Below are 16709 nucleotides of genomic sequence, written 5' to 3'. Positions count from 1 at the left end.
AATCTATGGATTCATAAAGCTCTGGTCAAATAACTTAAGATCAACAGTTAATTAATTGCAAAATCAGACTTCAACCCTCAAAACAGTAACTCCAACATGCCATTATAATCAGAGGCTAATGAATATCAATCCTTGAAGATTAAAGACACAATGTCTATTAAAAAATTAACAATTTAATTAGAATTGTGAATTTTCACTCTTATGTGGATCCTGAGAAACTTAACAGAAGACTGTGGGAGAGGGGAAGGCAAAAAAAAAGTTAGAGAGGGAGACAGCCAAACCATAAGAGACACTTAAAACTGAGAATAAACTGAGGGTTGATGGGGGCTGGGGGAGAGGGGAAAGTGGGTGATGGGCATTGAGGAGGGCACCTGTTGGGATGAGCACTGGGTGTCGTATGGAAACCAATTTGACAATAAATTTCATATTAAAAAAAAAAAAGAAATGTGAATTTTTCCATGCAACTGGTGATCAGCACAAAATTATGGAAAATAAGCTTATAGAGACAAAAGCCACAGTATGTTAAATACTGTATGCTCTAGAAATACATTGGTAATAAAGCTATAGGGGAAATTTCATCTCTAAATAAATATTCTTGATGTTGTGTGATAGGATTATTTCACTGAGCTTCCCAAAGTTTATGTCAAAAATCCCCTCTAATAAAGTAATAAATACATTTATTTTCTTTCATATGGTTTCATGCTTGCCATGTGTATTAGAAGGGAATACTTCTGGTTTCAATTAACAAAATATGTAACTAATAGTGGCTTGAAATATAAGGAAATTTATTGTTAAATTAAGGAGTATCATAGACTAGATGGTAGTTACCCAGCTGTTAAACAATATACTCAAGGAACTGAGATCTTTACATATTACTGCCCTACCATCCTTAACATATTGGCTTTATTTTTTTAAAAAATGTTTATTTATTTTGAAAAAGTGAGAGTACATGCATGTGCAAGTGGGGGAGGGGCAGAAAGAGAGAGGGAGACAGAGAATCCTAAGCAGGCTCTGCACTGACAGGGATCATAGAAATCATGACCTAAGCAGAAATCAACAATGGATGCTTAACTCACCGAGCCAGTCAGGTACCTCTGGTTTTTCTTCCTTTTTTTTCTTATTTATTTTGGGGACTGTGCAAGTAGGGGAGGGGCAGACAGCAGGGGATGGAGGGTCCGAAGCAGGCTCTGCACTGATAGGCTGAGACCAGCAAGCCCGATATGAGACTCAAACTCACAAACCTGGAGATCATGACCCGAACAGAAGTCAGATGCTCAACCAACTGAGCCACCCAGGTGCCCTGTTTTTACTTCTTTATGCTGTCCTTCAAGTTTACAAAATGGTGGCCACAACTCCATGCATGCATTAAAAGCAATAATACAGGGAAAGGAGTAGGGCACCGGGATGGCTCAGTCGATTGAGCGTCCAACTCTCAGTTTCAGTTGAAGTCACGATCTCATGGTTTGTAGCTTTGAACCCTGAATCGGGTTCTCATGCTGGCAGGGCAGAGCCTGCTTGGGATTGTCTCTCCCTCTCTCTCTGCCCGTCCCCTGCTCACTTACACACACACTCTCTCATAAATAAATAAATAAATAAATAAATGGAGAAAAAGGGAGAAGGAAAAAGAGAGGGAGTGGGAGGGAGAGAAAGAAAGAGAATGAGAGAGAGGACCTCAATCTTCCTTAATTGGGGTAGTTGACGTCTGGGAGATTCTGATGCATGTCAAGATTCTCTGTTATGTGAGCAATTCCTCAGTATGCCGGTTGATGAAAAGAGCCTACCATAAAGCCTGAAAAACCTAGATATTTGCCTTCCTAGATAACCTCATGCCTGAGGCAAAAGTACTAGTCCTAGACTCCAGTAATGAGATGCCTCTCTCCCAGACACTGAATCAAGAACTGAAGAAACACGAACCGTGTACAATCCATGACTACAGTGGCTGTGGCAACAACAAATCCTGTTTCTGAGATGATGATGGCAAGGGTGCCAAGACTGGGATTCAGTATTGAATGGCAATGGTGGCAGTGGTACCAGCCTTTAAGTTCATTTTCCTTGTAGAAAAGAAACAATATTCTCACTGAACTGACACTGTCACGTCATTTTGGGCATGGTTCTGTTTGTTACTGAGCGCCCCTAGATGACTCAGTTTGAGCTAAATTATGTCACTTAAACAAACTCGAATCTCAGAAGTCAAACACAGTAAGCATTTATTTTGGGGCTTTGCACCTTAGGAATAGTCCCTATGTGGGACATGCTGAATTTACGAGAGAGAAAAGAGAGATGGTAGAATCAAGCAATGCTTTTTAAAGCTATTTCTCAGAAGTGGTGTAAAAATATTCCAATTACATTCCTGTGCCCAAAGAAAGTCACAGAACAAAGCATGATGTTAGTGGGATGGAGAACCATGTGCTCTTTTTCATCTTTTCGTATGTGTATATATATATATTTTTTAAGAACTTGGCTCTTAAAGTATTTTTTGGCAATAGTGTGAACTCTGCAATATCAGAAAAGTGCTTTCCTGCAAGCGTTAATTTCTGTTGCCTGCAACTTGATTGATGACTACCCCTAGTAGACAAGGACTAAACCCTGACTTTGGTGCTCTGACTACACACACATGGGAGCAGACAAAGACCCTAGTGTGAGGAAGAGAGAACAAGTTGGTAGAATCACTGGCATAAAAATGTTTCCCCCTTCAGTATAGCATAGTGGTTAAGAACTTGCCTTTAGAGCCATAATGCTTTGCTTAGGATCTCAACTTCTGTGCATATTATTTCTAATGACCTTGAGCAAAATATTAAACTGTGTCCAAGTTTCACTGTCTGCAGAAAGAGAATAAGGTACCCACTTCCCAGGGCTGTTGTGGGGATTAAATGGATTAACATATGGACATAGAACAGTATGTGGACCACAATGAACATTTACTTTTAGATATTATTACAATTATTGTTACTCCTGGAACATAGCTGAAGATGTTTAGCCTTTATTTTATGATATGTGATGGTGATCCAGGAAAATGCAGAAAATAGCTCTCCTTGTCAGAGTGAAACAAGAAGTCAGAGCAGGATGAGGTCAGTGTGAGCCTGAGTAATTATTTTAAATCACATCTCATAGAAGGTAATCTTGAATTTATACTATGGCTAGCTATATTTGCTTATCAGCCTCTTCAGTGGCTTGGGGATCCAATGAACCAGAAACACCGCATGGTACTCATGATAAGTTTCCACATAAATGTTATGCTTTCAAATATCCTCTGGAGTAAATTTGTTGGAAAATTTACTTCACTGGACAGAACTTAGTGCAACTTCATTTTAAAGGAGTGGCTGATAAGATTGGAGGCACTACTCCAATCTTGGCTGAAATATTGCCTTGCTACTGTATATATATGAGCTTGATGACAACAATACCAGTGAAGAAAATATTATATTCTGACCCTTTCCACAGTCCATTGTGTCAACTACACTATGCACCAAGTAATGACACTTGCATAGAGACTTAATGTTGTCAGTTGGGTCTAACATATTAAATTGCATTCAACACAAATCCGACAGTTACAGAGAGAAAATAAGAAGGAAGGAAACTTGCTGTCATTAGGAACCCATTTATTTTTGCAGTTTAACAATGGAATTTGGGATGGAGAGCTTCAGGAGGTAAAGGACAAAGGTGGATGGTGGTCAGCACCTAAAGTTCCTAAATAGAAAAACTTCTGCTGATTGCATCTTTTAAAAAATAAAATAAAATATGGACAGAAAGGGAGAAATAAGCATATTTGTTTTCATTTTTCTTCACTCTCACTGGGAATAAAAATAAATTTCATTAGTCAATAAAAGGGGAAAAGCTAATGATCAAATAAGTTAGATGGTTTGAAATTGGAAATTGCAGAAATACACGAAGTACAAATGTAATACATTTATTCAAACACAGCACATAGCTATTATTATAGACTGCTAAATGAACTGTTGATTATGCAGTATGTGTAATTTTAGAAAAGTAATATTATGAAAAATAACATTTGCATTTTTCTGACTTCTTATTTGGAAATTTCAGATATTCCTGTGAATTAGTTCTTTTTTTTTTTTTTCAATCAGCTTCTTAGGTTTTAAGAAAAAGAAGACAAAAAATAACATTAAGCAGAGAAAATGTCTATTTCAGGGTATGTCTATTTGAGGATAGTTCACAAATCTGTAATTATATTGCATTAGTTTATTTTGTCATAAAAAACTCAAATGCTTAAAAAACAGTCTTTTAGAGCAAGCTAATTTCCAAGGGGCTACATTTTGGGAAACAGCCCAGCCCAAATGATCTTTGCTGGTAAACAGGCAGCCATGACAACATCTTTGAGAAGCCAAAGAACATATACTGTTAATCGGTAACATGGATGGAAAAGAGTTCTTTAATTAATTTGAAATATATGTAAAAATGAAGGTCCTTTTCAATTAAAAATTAATACATAAGGTGTTTGACAGAAAATATAATAAGAAAGAAGTGGGTTGCAAAAGTGAATTATCTAATGATTAATAAAAGCAATTAGGCACAATGCTAGATGCTTTAGATGGATTCTATGATCCACGAGATTCCTATTAGAGGAGTAAAGAACCCTATTTTTACATTTGGGAAAGCTCACGTTAAGAGAAAGAAAGTAATTCCTCAAGGTTATATGATTGGCAAAGCATACAGATAGACTAGAATGGATTCATCATCATACATGGCATTAGGACTACAAATCCAATGACAAAATGCACAGATACAAACTTTATGGAAGAAGGAAACTAACATCAAACAAACCAGATATTCCACAGATATGTGCTCCAAGTCAAGGTAGTGGAAAGGCAAATAGTCACTTGAATCGGAAGTTCCTTGCCTCCAAAAATGCATACCACATTAGATGCATGCAGTAATACAGTCCAGTTGTAAGGTAAAGGTCAGTCATCATAGTTCATTCATTGAGATGGACATACAGCATCTATATCTCTGCTATACTTACTTTTAAAAATTAGGAAAGGGGAAGAAGATTAATGAAAGCACATTTTATATTTTAAATGTATTTAAATTTATTTTAACAGCTTTTTTGAAAGGTAATTGATATAGAAAAACTACATATTTAATGTATACAATTTGGTGAGTCTGCTCATATGTCAACACCTATGATATCATCACCATAATCAGGGTAACAGATATGTTCAACACATCCCAGAGTTTCCTGGAGGGGAGAGTAAGGACACTTAACATGAGATCTATCCTCTTAGAAGATTTCAAAATGCACAATACCATACTGTGAACTATAGGCACCATGACGTACAGATCTCTAGAATGTATTCAACTAGCATAACTAAAACTTTATACTCTTTGAGTAACAACTATCCATTTTCCCCACTGCCCACCAGCCCCTGGCAACCATCAGTGTATTTTCTGCTTCTTTGAATTTGACTATTTTAGAGACCTCATCTAAGTGGAATTGTACAATATTTAAAATACAACACTTTAAGTATTAATTCATGGCTATGGAGAATACTGTTGTTCTTCAATGACTGCTGGTCTTACATTCAGCCTAATGTTTACAATTTTCAAAGCTTACACATGGTCAAAAATTACATTAAGATATACCTCAGTAAATGCAGTATTCAATCTGGACGATTCAGATACTTTCCAGATAATATTGTTCAACAAGCGCATTATTTTTTTTAACTTTACAAATGACACATGAACCACTCTTGTGAAAACTTCAAACATTACAGACCAAGCAAATTACCCCTTACTCTTCTCTCTGCACCACATTTCTCAATAGCAATGGCTTTTGGGGCACCTGGGTGACTCAGTGGGTTAAGCATCTGACTTTGGCTCAGGTCATGATCTCATGGCTTGTGAGTTCAAGCCCCGTGTTGGGCTTTGTGCTGATAGCTCAGAGCCTGGAGCTTACTTTGGATTCTGTGTCTCCCTCTCTCTCTGCCCCTCCTCTGCTTGTGCCCTGTCTCTCTCTCTCAAAAATAAAAAACATTAAAAATTTTTTTAAAATATAGTAATTACTGTTATTTATTATTATCATTTTAGTATATTTCTCCCAGAATCCTATGTTTATTATACTTGTAGATTCATGGGATATACATATGTGTATATATATACAAATAATAATAAATACACACATAGTTACATGTATATGTTATGTGCATACAGTTACCTATGTACAGGCACATACAATTTTTTCTTTGAGGTTTTGAGAGCTGAAATGAAATAACATTGTATGTATTTTACCATCAGCCTTTCACATTGTATGTACTTTACCATCAGCCTTCCACTCAGAGTAGAGATTTTCCATGCCAATTACACGGATCTATCTTATTCTTTTAAGCATCACATTTAAGTTATTAAAGGTTTTCACTATTACAAAACACTACAGGGAACATCTGTGTAATAATTCTATAGATTAGGATCCTGAAACTGAAATTATTTGCTATGCAACTAATGAGTATGATGCAAAATATAGTAGGTACACTGAAAACCAAAACTGAATATGAGTTCCCATTCACTAAAATTCATCAATGTGTATATCATCATCTGTTTAAATGCTTTCATCTTGTTGAGGAAAAAAGTATCAGTGTATTAATTTGCAAAGCACTGTTTACTTGTGAGGTTGAATTTATTTTCATATTTTATTGGCTAACTAGGTGGTATTTTTTTCCTGTAAAATAGTTCTTAACATTATTAGGCCATTTAAAAATTGAAGTGTTTTTTTCTTTTTTTAAGATTTAATATTTATTAAGATTTAATAATTATTAAGTTAAAAAAAATTTTAATGTTTATTTTTTACAGAGACAGAGCATGAGCAGGGAAGGGGCACAGAGAGAGAGGGAGACACAGAATCTGAAGCAGCACAGAGCCCTGAGCTGTCAGCAACACAGAGCCCAATGCGGAGCTCGAACTCACAGACCACAACATCATGACCTGAGCCAAAGTCGGACACTCAACCAACTGAGCCACCCAGGTGCCCCAATTATTATTAAGTTTTAAAAATGTTAAAATATTCCTCTTAGAATTGATAATATTTCTCACTCAAACTGTCACTTGTCTTTTAACTCTGGGTATGTTGTTTAAATGCCCTACTTTTTTGATAAAGTGGTATTGACTTGAGTGAACTTGGCTCACTATCTGCAGAGTTGATAGCAAATGTACTTTCCCCTAAGTCAATTTCAGCCATTCCTGGTTACTATGCATCCCTACATTCTATCTATATTAATAAGTGACTTATTTATTCTAGTTTGTCAAATAAGTCAATGGAAAATTCATAGTATAGCTGTACCTAAAAGATGATGTACGTGTAAGTATTTTAACATCCTCGTTAAATCATTTGGTCATCTTCATCCTTCTAAAGATTTCTTTCTGTGTGTGATCTCCAAGCTAATTGCTTAAGACCAGGTATACTGATAGAAGACTCTGAATCTCCAGCTACTAAGGATGACTCAGAATTACCTTCTTAATCTCAGCTTATCTATAATTTCCTTTACAGTAATAGGCTTTAAAGAGAATTTTTTTAAACTTGACCAACAGGTGGCAGGACAGGGAAATGCTGTCATGAAAGCACAGGCTTCACATAACCATACAAATGAAAAGGAGTTTATTCTATAATCTCCTTGCATCGTTTCAGACACTGTTACCAGGTTAACCTTCATGAATCACTGTTTTTTTCATGCTACCCACTACTAACATTGTAATAGTTCTCTGTTGCCTATAGGTCATTGGAAGACATACTGAAATTCAAGGCTCTGAATATTCTGGTCTTACTCTACCTGTCTCTCCTCATTTCTCATTCTTCACTCCCTCTTGACTCAATAATGAATCTTTCATGCCATCTAAGCTTGCAGTTTGGCTCTACATGAACTGGTCATTTGCATTTTCAACTCTAAGGTCTTGAGGAAAGAGGTTGAAACAACATACTGCATTTGTTAAGACTCAGACTTTATATTAAAGGCAATAAAGGGTACTGAGAAGTTCATCTCTCATCAAGAGGAGGAAGATACATCTTAAAAAGATTTATATAACACCTTTTTCTCTTTTGACTTTCTTTTAGTAGTGAATAAAACATAGTGAATTTAAAAAGTTATGCTCAATAGTTAACAGTATCAAAAAAAAATGTGTTTTTTTAGATATCAGAATTCCAAACCAGAAAAGGCAAAATACAAGCAGGAACTTCTATATCTTTTTCTTAGCATGTTCTTCTTTCTAGGCATTTATATTTTAGTTATATACGATTTTCTAGCCTATAATTTATTGAATGGTAGAATAATATAGCAAAAAAAAATTTCATTGGCAGTAATGAGAACTAAAGTTTTAAAATTCCAATTTAATATATATGAACATATTCAATAATTTTATGAATTTTTATATTAAGCATTCTAATAATATAGATAAAAATAGGATACAATAGCTTATTTGGATTAATTAAATTTTAATGTGCCTTAATATTAATGTGTGTATAATGGATTTGGTTGATACTACTAGAATTCTGGTTTAGATGAATTACATTGAGTAATGCCTCTGTGTGAACATGAAAGGCTCTATAATTGGGGAAAACCTGTATCTATATTTTATTTTACTAAGAATTGAAATATACATTTTGAATGAATGGAGCACTATTCATTATTTTCTTCTTCTGCCTTTCTATTATGGCAATCACTTGGGGTTCTAAATTTGGTTTAATCTCCACGACATCTCCAAATGAAATTTCAGGTCGAAAAAATAGAAATAGAAGTCTGGACACATGTGAATGATTTTTGATAGAATCTTCCTAAGAGTTAAGTGCATTGAGAGGACTAGAAACAGGATTTAGAGAAAAGTAATATTTATAGCCAAGACTATGACAATAAGGTAAGTATATAAAACATACAGATGACCAAATCCACCGAATTTTCCCTTTGTTCAAGTACATGATCATGAGAAAATCAAAATTTTATGAACCTGTCATAAAAATAACATAAAAGATCTTAAATAAAATTTAAAAGTTACAAATGATTTATCTACCCATGTTTATATGTTCCCTTGCTTTGATAAGTGTGTAAGTGCTTCGTTTGAGGATTGAACTCCCTAAACACTGCCCTTGATTGCTCTCATAGCAGCTGGTTCTCTGTTGCCTAGGGGCACATACTCAACTTCTGACCATTCTGGCTTTGAACCCGAGTTTCTTTCTTGTTGCCTTTCCTGCTTGATTCATAGCAAGCATTAACAGATATTTAGATAAATAAAATAATGAGATAATTGTCTCTTCCACAATTCTGGATGTCATAAACCTACACGTTTTCCTAACTGAAAACTTGAAATTGCTAAATCTTGACACTGTGTCTTGTCTTTCTCCAACTGAACCTTGGTTCCTCAATAGGCCTATATCTCCCACTTTTGAAAAATTCTTACGTGTGGTCTGACAGGACACACTCCCTGTTATTATTTGCTCCTCATCAGGAATCTTGAGGTAAAAGTTTATATTTTCTTCTTGAAGGCTACGTATATTTTTAATCACTTTCTGTAAAACACCTATAAAGAGGCATATTTGTCTCAAGGTATCAGAAAATGAGCACATAGTAGATAGTAGATATGATATTGCTATAGTATCCAAAGAGTAGAAGATCACATTCAGAATCTGAGATGACACTACTACTGAATTTTCAGTTATGACTCATAACTTAGGAATTTATCTCTTAGGAGATGTTACTTTATTCTATTAAATTATCTATCTACACTAAGAAAATATGACCATGAGGAAATATGTCAATAATAATAATTATTATTACCCGTGGTTTAGTATTTGAATATTTACAGCAATGCTTTATGTTCAGAAAAAAACATAGGACACAATTTTTGTCAACAACTGTCTTCTATTCTAGAATGGAGAGGAAGACATAAAAGTCAAAACTTCAGGGGCGCCTGGGTGGTTCAGTAGGTTGAGCGTCCGACTTCGGCTCAGGTCATGATCTCGTGGTCTCTGAGTTTGAGCCCCGCGTCAGGCTCTGTGCTGACACCCCAGAGCCTGGAGTCTGCTTCCGATTCTGTGTCTCCCTCTCTCTCTGCCCCTCCCCGACACATGCTCTGTCTCTCTCTGCCTCTCAAAAATAAAGAAAACTATTAAAAAAATTTTTTTAAGTCAAAACTTTGTAAAAAAAATTGTTTATTTATAATAAATTATTTTATAAAGCATTACAATAAAAAATAAGAGAATCAAATTAGAGATATATATATTACAAAAGAATATATGTGTGTGTGTGTGTGTGTGTATACACACACACACATCATTCTTTATTCTTCTCTTTAAACTTTATAACTTAATTGGAGTTACACTACACCTATACGTAAATCTGAAAAAAAAAATTACCTCATCTGTAATAATGCCTCTTTACAATTATCTAAATCTACTTTTGATCTCAAATATGAACATAACACAGATATCTTCAATATGCATCGAGTCAAGAAATTTACTCTCCTTTGCTGAAGATATTACTTGAGGATAAGCTCTAACAAAATGAGAGCGCTGGATAAAATTACAGGAGGTCCCATAAGAGAGGCATGTAGGCTAAGCAGGGTTGGGTATTGAAGATTAGCCTTGGAAGAGTAGAGGGGTAAAATGTGTACATTCTGGATTAAGAAACTAGTATGTCAAGAACTATAAGGCAATAGCTTTGGCTGATACATGGGCTATGAGATGGAATCAAAGGAGATGAGGCTCTGGATACCAGCTTTGGTCAAATCGCAGAAGACCTTACATGCTTCACTAAGAAATGTCAGTTTTATCCTATGGATAATGAAATTGCCTATCAAATAAAAACACACATTTAATAAGAATTCATATGTATTAGAGATGAGACAAGGAAATCTAAGTAGGAAATTGGGTAGATATATAAGTTAAACAGTATGAACGATGTATCTAGTTCAACGTAAGATATAGGAATCACAGGGAAATACAGATTGGTCAAACACATGGCTTGACACTAAATTCTAGGCACTCAGAGAAATAAGAAACTACTATGACTGGTGATGTATATTTACACAGACCTTGGAGGATCTGAGTAGTATTAGTTTTCTTCCTTCAAGCAGGGTATGAAAGCAAGGAATGACTTCAAAGTTCTGAGAAAGTAAATCAAATAGTATAAACCTGAAATGCATATCATTGCAAAAGACAGTATTATTCTCAGAATTTTACTCAAACAAAAAAATCTGTATGACTTAACATTAACTTAATAAAAATTGCCCCCTTGGCTTTTTGTTCAATGACATAAAACTCAAAATTACTTCCTGTCTCCCTTATTGGTTATTAAAAATTACTTGGATATTAAAAATAAGAGCCATAGTTATACATTATGAATAAATAGCTCACTAACACCAAATGTGTAATTTTGGGGTGCCTGGGTGGCTCAGTCGGTAAGCAACTGACTTTTGATTTCACGGTCGTGAGATTGAACCCCAACCATGTCCCTCATCAGGCTCAGTGCAGAGCATGGAGCCTACTTGGGCTTTGTTCTCTCTCCTCTCTCTCTCTGCCCCTCCCCCCCTTGTTCTATTTCTCTCTCTCTCTCTTTCTTTCTCTCTATCTCAAATAAACTTTTAAAAATGGAATTTTAATGCTTAAATTAGACTAGTTTCAAACTTAAATCAGAGTTGATGATTGTATTTTCTCACAAAACAGTTTCTCAGTCATAACGATAACTGTCTACAAAAATATGTATAATAAGCCTGACAAACAGAGGCAAGGTTACTCATCCTCAGTTTGATTTTCAGTAGTCTTGACGCAAATATTGCTTTGTGTTTATCCACCTATTCTCAGTATTTAGGTTATCTTTCCCACTCAGAGTAGAAGGTTAACAAGGATGACAGCACAGATGGTGACTTTTTCTTCTTCACAAGTCAAAGTGATGAGCCTTATAAAAGACTGTCACCTGCACCCTCTCACCTGTCTGGTCCCTTCTGTGCCCCCATCTGCACAGAGTTAATCGGATGACTTGTACTTCCTTGACCTCTTGAAAACTAGGCTTTCAGGATCAGCTCAGAAAATGCTCAAATTACTGGCTTAGGTTTTCTTTTTAATATATATATATATATATATATATATATATATATATATATATATTAGCAAATCAGTTTGATGATGCAAGGTCAAAATGGGCTATATATTTTTTACACTTAAAATTCAAATACTTTTAACTTTCATGATCTGTAGCTACTTTAATGTAAAGTCTAATGCTCCTTTTGAGTCAATACTTATTATCTTTCTCCCCCAGTTTTATTGAGATGTAATTGACATATAATATTGTGTAAGTTTAAGGTGTACAGCCTGTTGAGTTGACACACTTTTCTATGGCAATATGATTACCATCATACCATTATCTAACCATCCATCGCATCACACAATTACCATTTCTTTTTTTGTAGTGAGAACAAGAAATAAGATTTACTCTCTTGGCAACTTTCAAATACAAGATACATAATTGTTAATGATGATCACCATGCTATGCATGAGGTCTCCAGAACTTACTCATCTTCTAACTGTAAGTCTGTCTGTACCATTTGACCAACATCTCCTCATTTCTCCCCATCTCCCGGACCTTGGTAAGCATTATTCTACTCTGTTTCTATGAGTTTGGCTTTTCTAGATTTCACATATAAGTGATATCATATAGTATTTGTCTCTCTCTGTCTGACGTTATTTCATTTAGCATAATGCCCTCAAGGTCTGTCCATGTCAAAAGTGGCAGGATTTTCTTCTTTCTCATGGCTGAACATTCCAATGTGTGTGTGTGTGTGTGTTTGTGTGTGTGTGTACTACGTACATATATATACCTTTATGTATATACATATTATACACGTTGTATGTGTTATATGTATATTGTACACATATTACATACACTATATATGTGTATATACTTACACATACATTTTTATTATCAAGTTAAAATAAAAACCAAACCAGTAATGTACTATTTGAACTAAAAACAATCCTTTTCCCTATGCTGCTGAATAAATGCAGCCACTATTACATCAGTGTCAATTCTACTCCTCCAGGTGAGTACTGTTTGTCATACTTTTTCAAAAATTTGCTATAATGCGGTATTTCTGGTGAGATTCAAGAGTTGTGTATTTTTTCACAGCTTCAATAGTCTGTTCTCATTTAAACCTAAAGTAGGCAGACATTTTATTCCATTCGTAACTCTGAACGGATCACATATTGCCTTCTTTTCCAAAACTGCCAATCTTTTTTTCCCTTTATCCTTCAAGTAAATGCCTTCAAATATATGCAGGTCTGCCTTGGTCCTGACTGTAAAAATGAACAAAAGTAAATGAATAAAAAACCTTCACTAGAAAACTAATAACTATTTTGTTCTTTCCTCTGTTCTTTTTAAACAAAGATTTCAAAATGTTTGTCTGTTGATGGTAGCCTCTAAATATTTGTAATTAATTTTCTTTCTCTTGTCTTCCATTCTGACTACTAGATTTACTGTTTAGCTGAAATCATTTACTTCAGGGCATCTTCCGGGTCTAAATTTTGATAGATCTAACTATCCCCACACAGAGCCTCTGTTAAGCCAGAGTTCTAGAATGTGTTTTACCAAGTTTGACTGTTGATTGGAGGACTATAATCAGGAAACTAAGCCAACTGAAGATTATTTTTAGATTAGGTAGAAACCAATGAAGTTACTAGAAGCAAAAGACCAGCTAGCCCATGAATGTAACAACAGGGGCCAGGCCAATTTGTGAGGTCCTTATAACAGATTTTCTCCAGAACGCACGGAAACAACGAACCCATTTTATGGTAAAAGAATGAAAAAGACACTCAGAAAGAAACAGAAATTCATATAGACCTTAAGATTCAAATTATTTTTGCTAGAGTTTCCTTATGTCTTACGGATCTTTGGGTCCCGTCAACGCATATCCCCAGGAAGGTGAACACAGACAATATTGAGTAATCCAGTCTTGGGAGTGGGGGTGGGGAAAGGAGCAAATATGCTATTTTTATAAATGTAAGTGAATGTGATTGTGACTATAGGAAAAAAAAAAAAACACAAAGTAACAAACACAGCGGAAATTGACTTTGTCCCTATTCATCACCTGAGAAGAGTTTTATCTTGCAGCAGCAACTCAGGCTCTAAATCCAGAGGATTTGGAGACTTAGGTAAATTTTAATAACATGACTAGGCTTTTATTTTGATAATTTTTATAGTTACCTTCTATTTATAGTAAGTTAAACTAGTGCCCTCTTTATGGTAGGATGATATTTAAGATGGATTTAAGGGCCAAATTTCGAGGTTTGGAGGGGTTAAAATCATTACAGGAATAGAAACAAGGTTCTCCTGTAAAATGGAAATAGGTCAGGATGTAGCAGGACTCAGTGCAAATGCTTCTTCCCAGCTGCAGCAAACTGAATCGCAGGGAGGTGGCAGGTTCTTCGGCAAGCTGTAACCAGAGTTCTGGAAATGGATGTCAAATGATACAACTGGTCATTTCCATTTACAGATTCACTTAGGAAGAGTGAATATAACCAGCCACCATTTAGATATTCGGAGACAGGTTCCCCTCCCCATACCAAGGTTGGATTGGCTTCACCAACTACCAAGTGGTAATGTCAGGAGTCTGAGAGGCAGTGAAGAAGCCAGAAGGCTGAGATACCCTCAGGCAGCAGATTTAAAGTATACAAATCCAGGGGTGCCTGGATTTGGTGTCCATGACTTGGGCTCAGGTCATGATCTCAGGTCAGAGAGTTCAAGTCCCACATTGGGCTCTCTGTCACTGTAGAGCTGCTTGGGATCCTCTGTCACCCCCTTTCTCTCTGCCCCTACCTGGCTGGCACTGGATCTCTTTCAAAAATAAATATTTTAAAAAAAAAGTATGCAAAGACATAGTCTTCTGGGGGCCCTCAGAGTTAGTCCTGCATGTCCCTAGAGCCAGCCATCAAAGAGCAGGCCACACACCCAAAGTCCCAAAGACGGGTCACCAAGAGTAAAACTTCGGCCCAGACTCAATCCAGGGCTGGAAGTAAAACCGGGGTCCAGACGCAAACCGAGACGCCTAACGCAAACCCGGGCCTCAGGCGCAAAACAGGGGTCCAGACACACCCAGAAGGCCAAGCAGAGAGTCCTGAGTAAAAACCACCACGACGCAAACCAGGTGAGCAGCGCAAGGACCCTGCGGGGGACACAGCCCTGGAGCAGGGACAACAAGGACGACAACATGAACTGAGCCCAGGCCAGCGGAAGCCGCCCCATCTCAGCTGAGTCTGTCTAGGAGCCAAGTTCTCCCTCCGCATTGGGGTAGACGCGAGGGAGGTTTTGTAAGCTAGAGGTTTGCAAACCTCCCTCAGGAGCACATCTGAAAAGCTTGGGTGCCCGAAGGGTTTCAAAGCCTCCCCCGTCTTGGGGTCTCAGTTCCCTCCCCTCAAGCTCACGGCGACACCTGGCTGGCCCTCCTACCTGCTTCCAGGCGCCCTCAGCCAGGTGCAGGTGCTCCAGGCGACCTCGTTCCGCGTGGAGCAGTGGCCTCATGCGTCCCAGGGAGGTCCCCCTGCGTCTCTGTCTTGAGCTGCGCAGCTGCACCAAGTGGGTCAAGGCCCTGGCCAGCACGCGAGGCGGCCCGCAGGGAGGGCGGCAGGTGACCAGGACTCTGTTCCTCTCCAGCGACGGCCCCTGGGGAACGCTGGCCCGCTCCTACTCCGGGTGCTCAGACTGTCCTCTCTGGCTCCCCCTGTCACGTAGACGAGTTAATAAACCTGGAACCAAACACATGCCTGAGCTTGAGCGCGAAGGCAGCTGCGGGCCTGGGCGGATCGTGTTTCCCCCCAGAAACCAAGGGCTTGCATCGCTGTGCACACTTCTAGGGCGAAATAATCCCGAGGGAGAGAAATGTCTCTCTGAAAAGTTGATTGATGATATGATCACAATATCATAGTTTCATCGAGTGAAAACTGTATCTTGCAATAGAAGATGAATCTTTTCCTGAAGGTTTTTAGATTATCCAAAGAATATTTTTAGTCTAGATTTCTTCGAACAGGGACCACTACTTCTGCTTACTGGTAAGAGAGCAGGACTCACGTAGTAAGGATCACCAGTATGCTAGCTGGTGGAGAGCAGGAGTCTGGCTGCTTTTTCACAGCTGTATCTACAGCAGGAATACTACCAGTAAACAAATCAGTGACTGATTTGGGTATTTACTACGGGCCAGCATGCCGACTTAACAAACATCCCTACCCCTGTACATTCTCACAGCTGCCTAGGAAGTAGACGTTGGCCTGCATTTAAAATCATGAGGGGGGAAAAGGCAGTTTTCATTTCTCTTACACCATTTTTCATCTCTAGAATTTTTTATTCTTTCTTAGGATTTCCACCTTTCTGCTTACATTTCCCATCTGTTCTTACATTGCCCTTGTTATCCATTAGAGACTTTAGCATATTTATCATAGGTGTTTTAAATTTTCACCTGGTAATTCCAACGTCCCTGCCGCGTCTGGTTCTGATCCCTTTTCTGTCTCTTCAAATTGTGTGTGTGTGTGTGTGTGTGTGTGTGTCTTTTAGAAAGTCTTGTAATTTTCTTCCTGAGAGCCAATATGATGCACTGAATAAAAGCAGTTGCTATAAATACATCTTGAAGGTGTAGGGGAAGAGGAAGCATACCATAGTCCTATGATTAGGTCCCCAGTCTTCTAATGAGCATATGCCTCTGGACTGTGAATTGTACAAGTGTTTCTCAGT

Source organism: Panthera onca, chromosome B4 (genome assembly GCF_046562875.1).
Source record: "Panthera onca isolate mPanOnc1 chromosome B4, mPanOnc1 haplotype 2, whole genome shotgun sequence".
In the NCBI taxonomy this organism is placed as follows: domain Eukaryota; kingdom Metazoa; phylum Chordata; class Mammalia; order Carnivora; family Felidae; genus Panthera; species Panthera onca.
Note: the sequence above shows the minus strand (reverse complement) of the source record.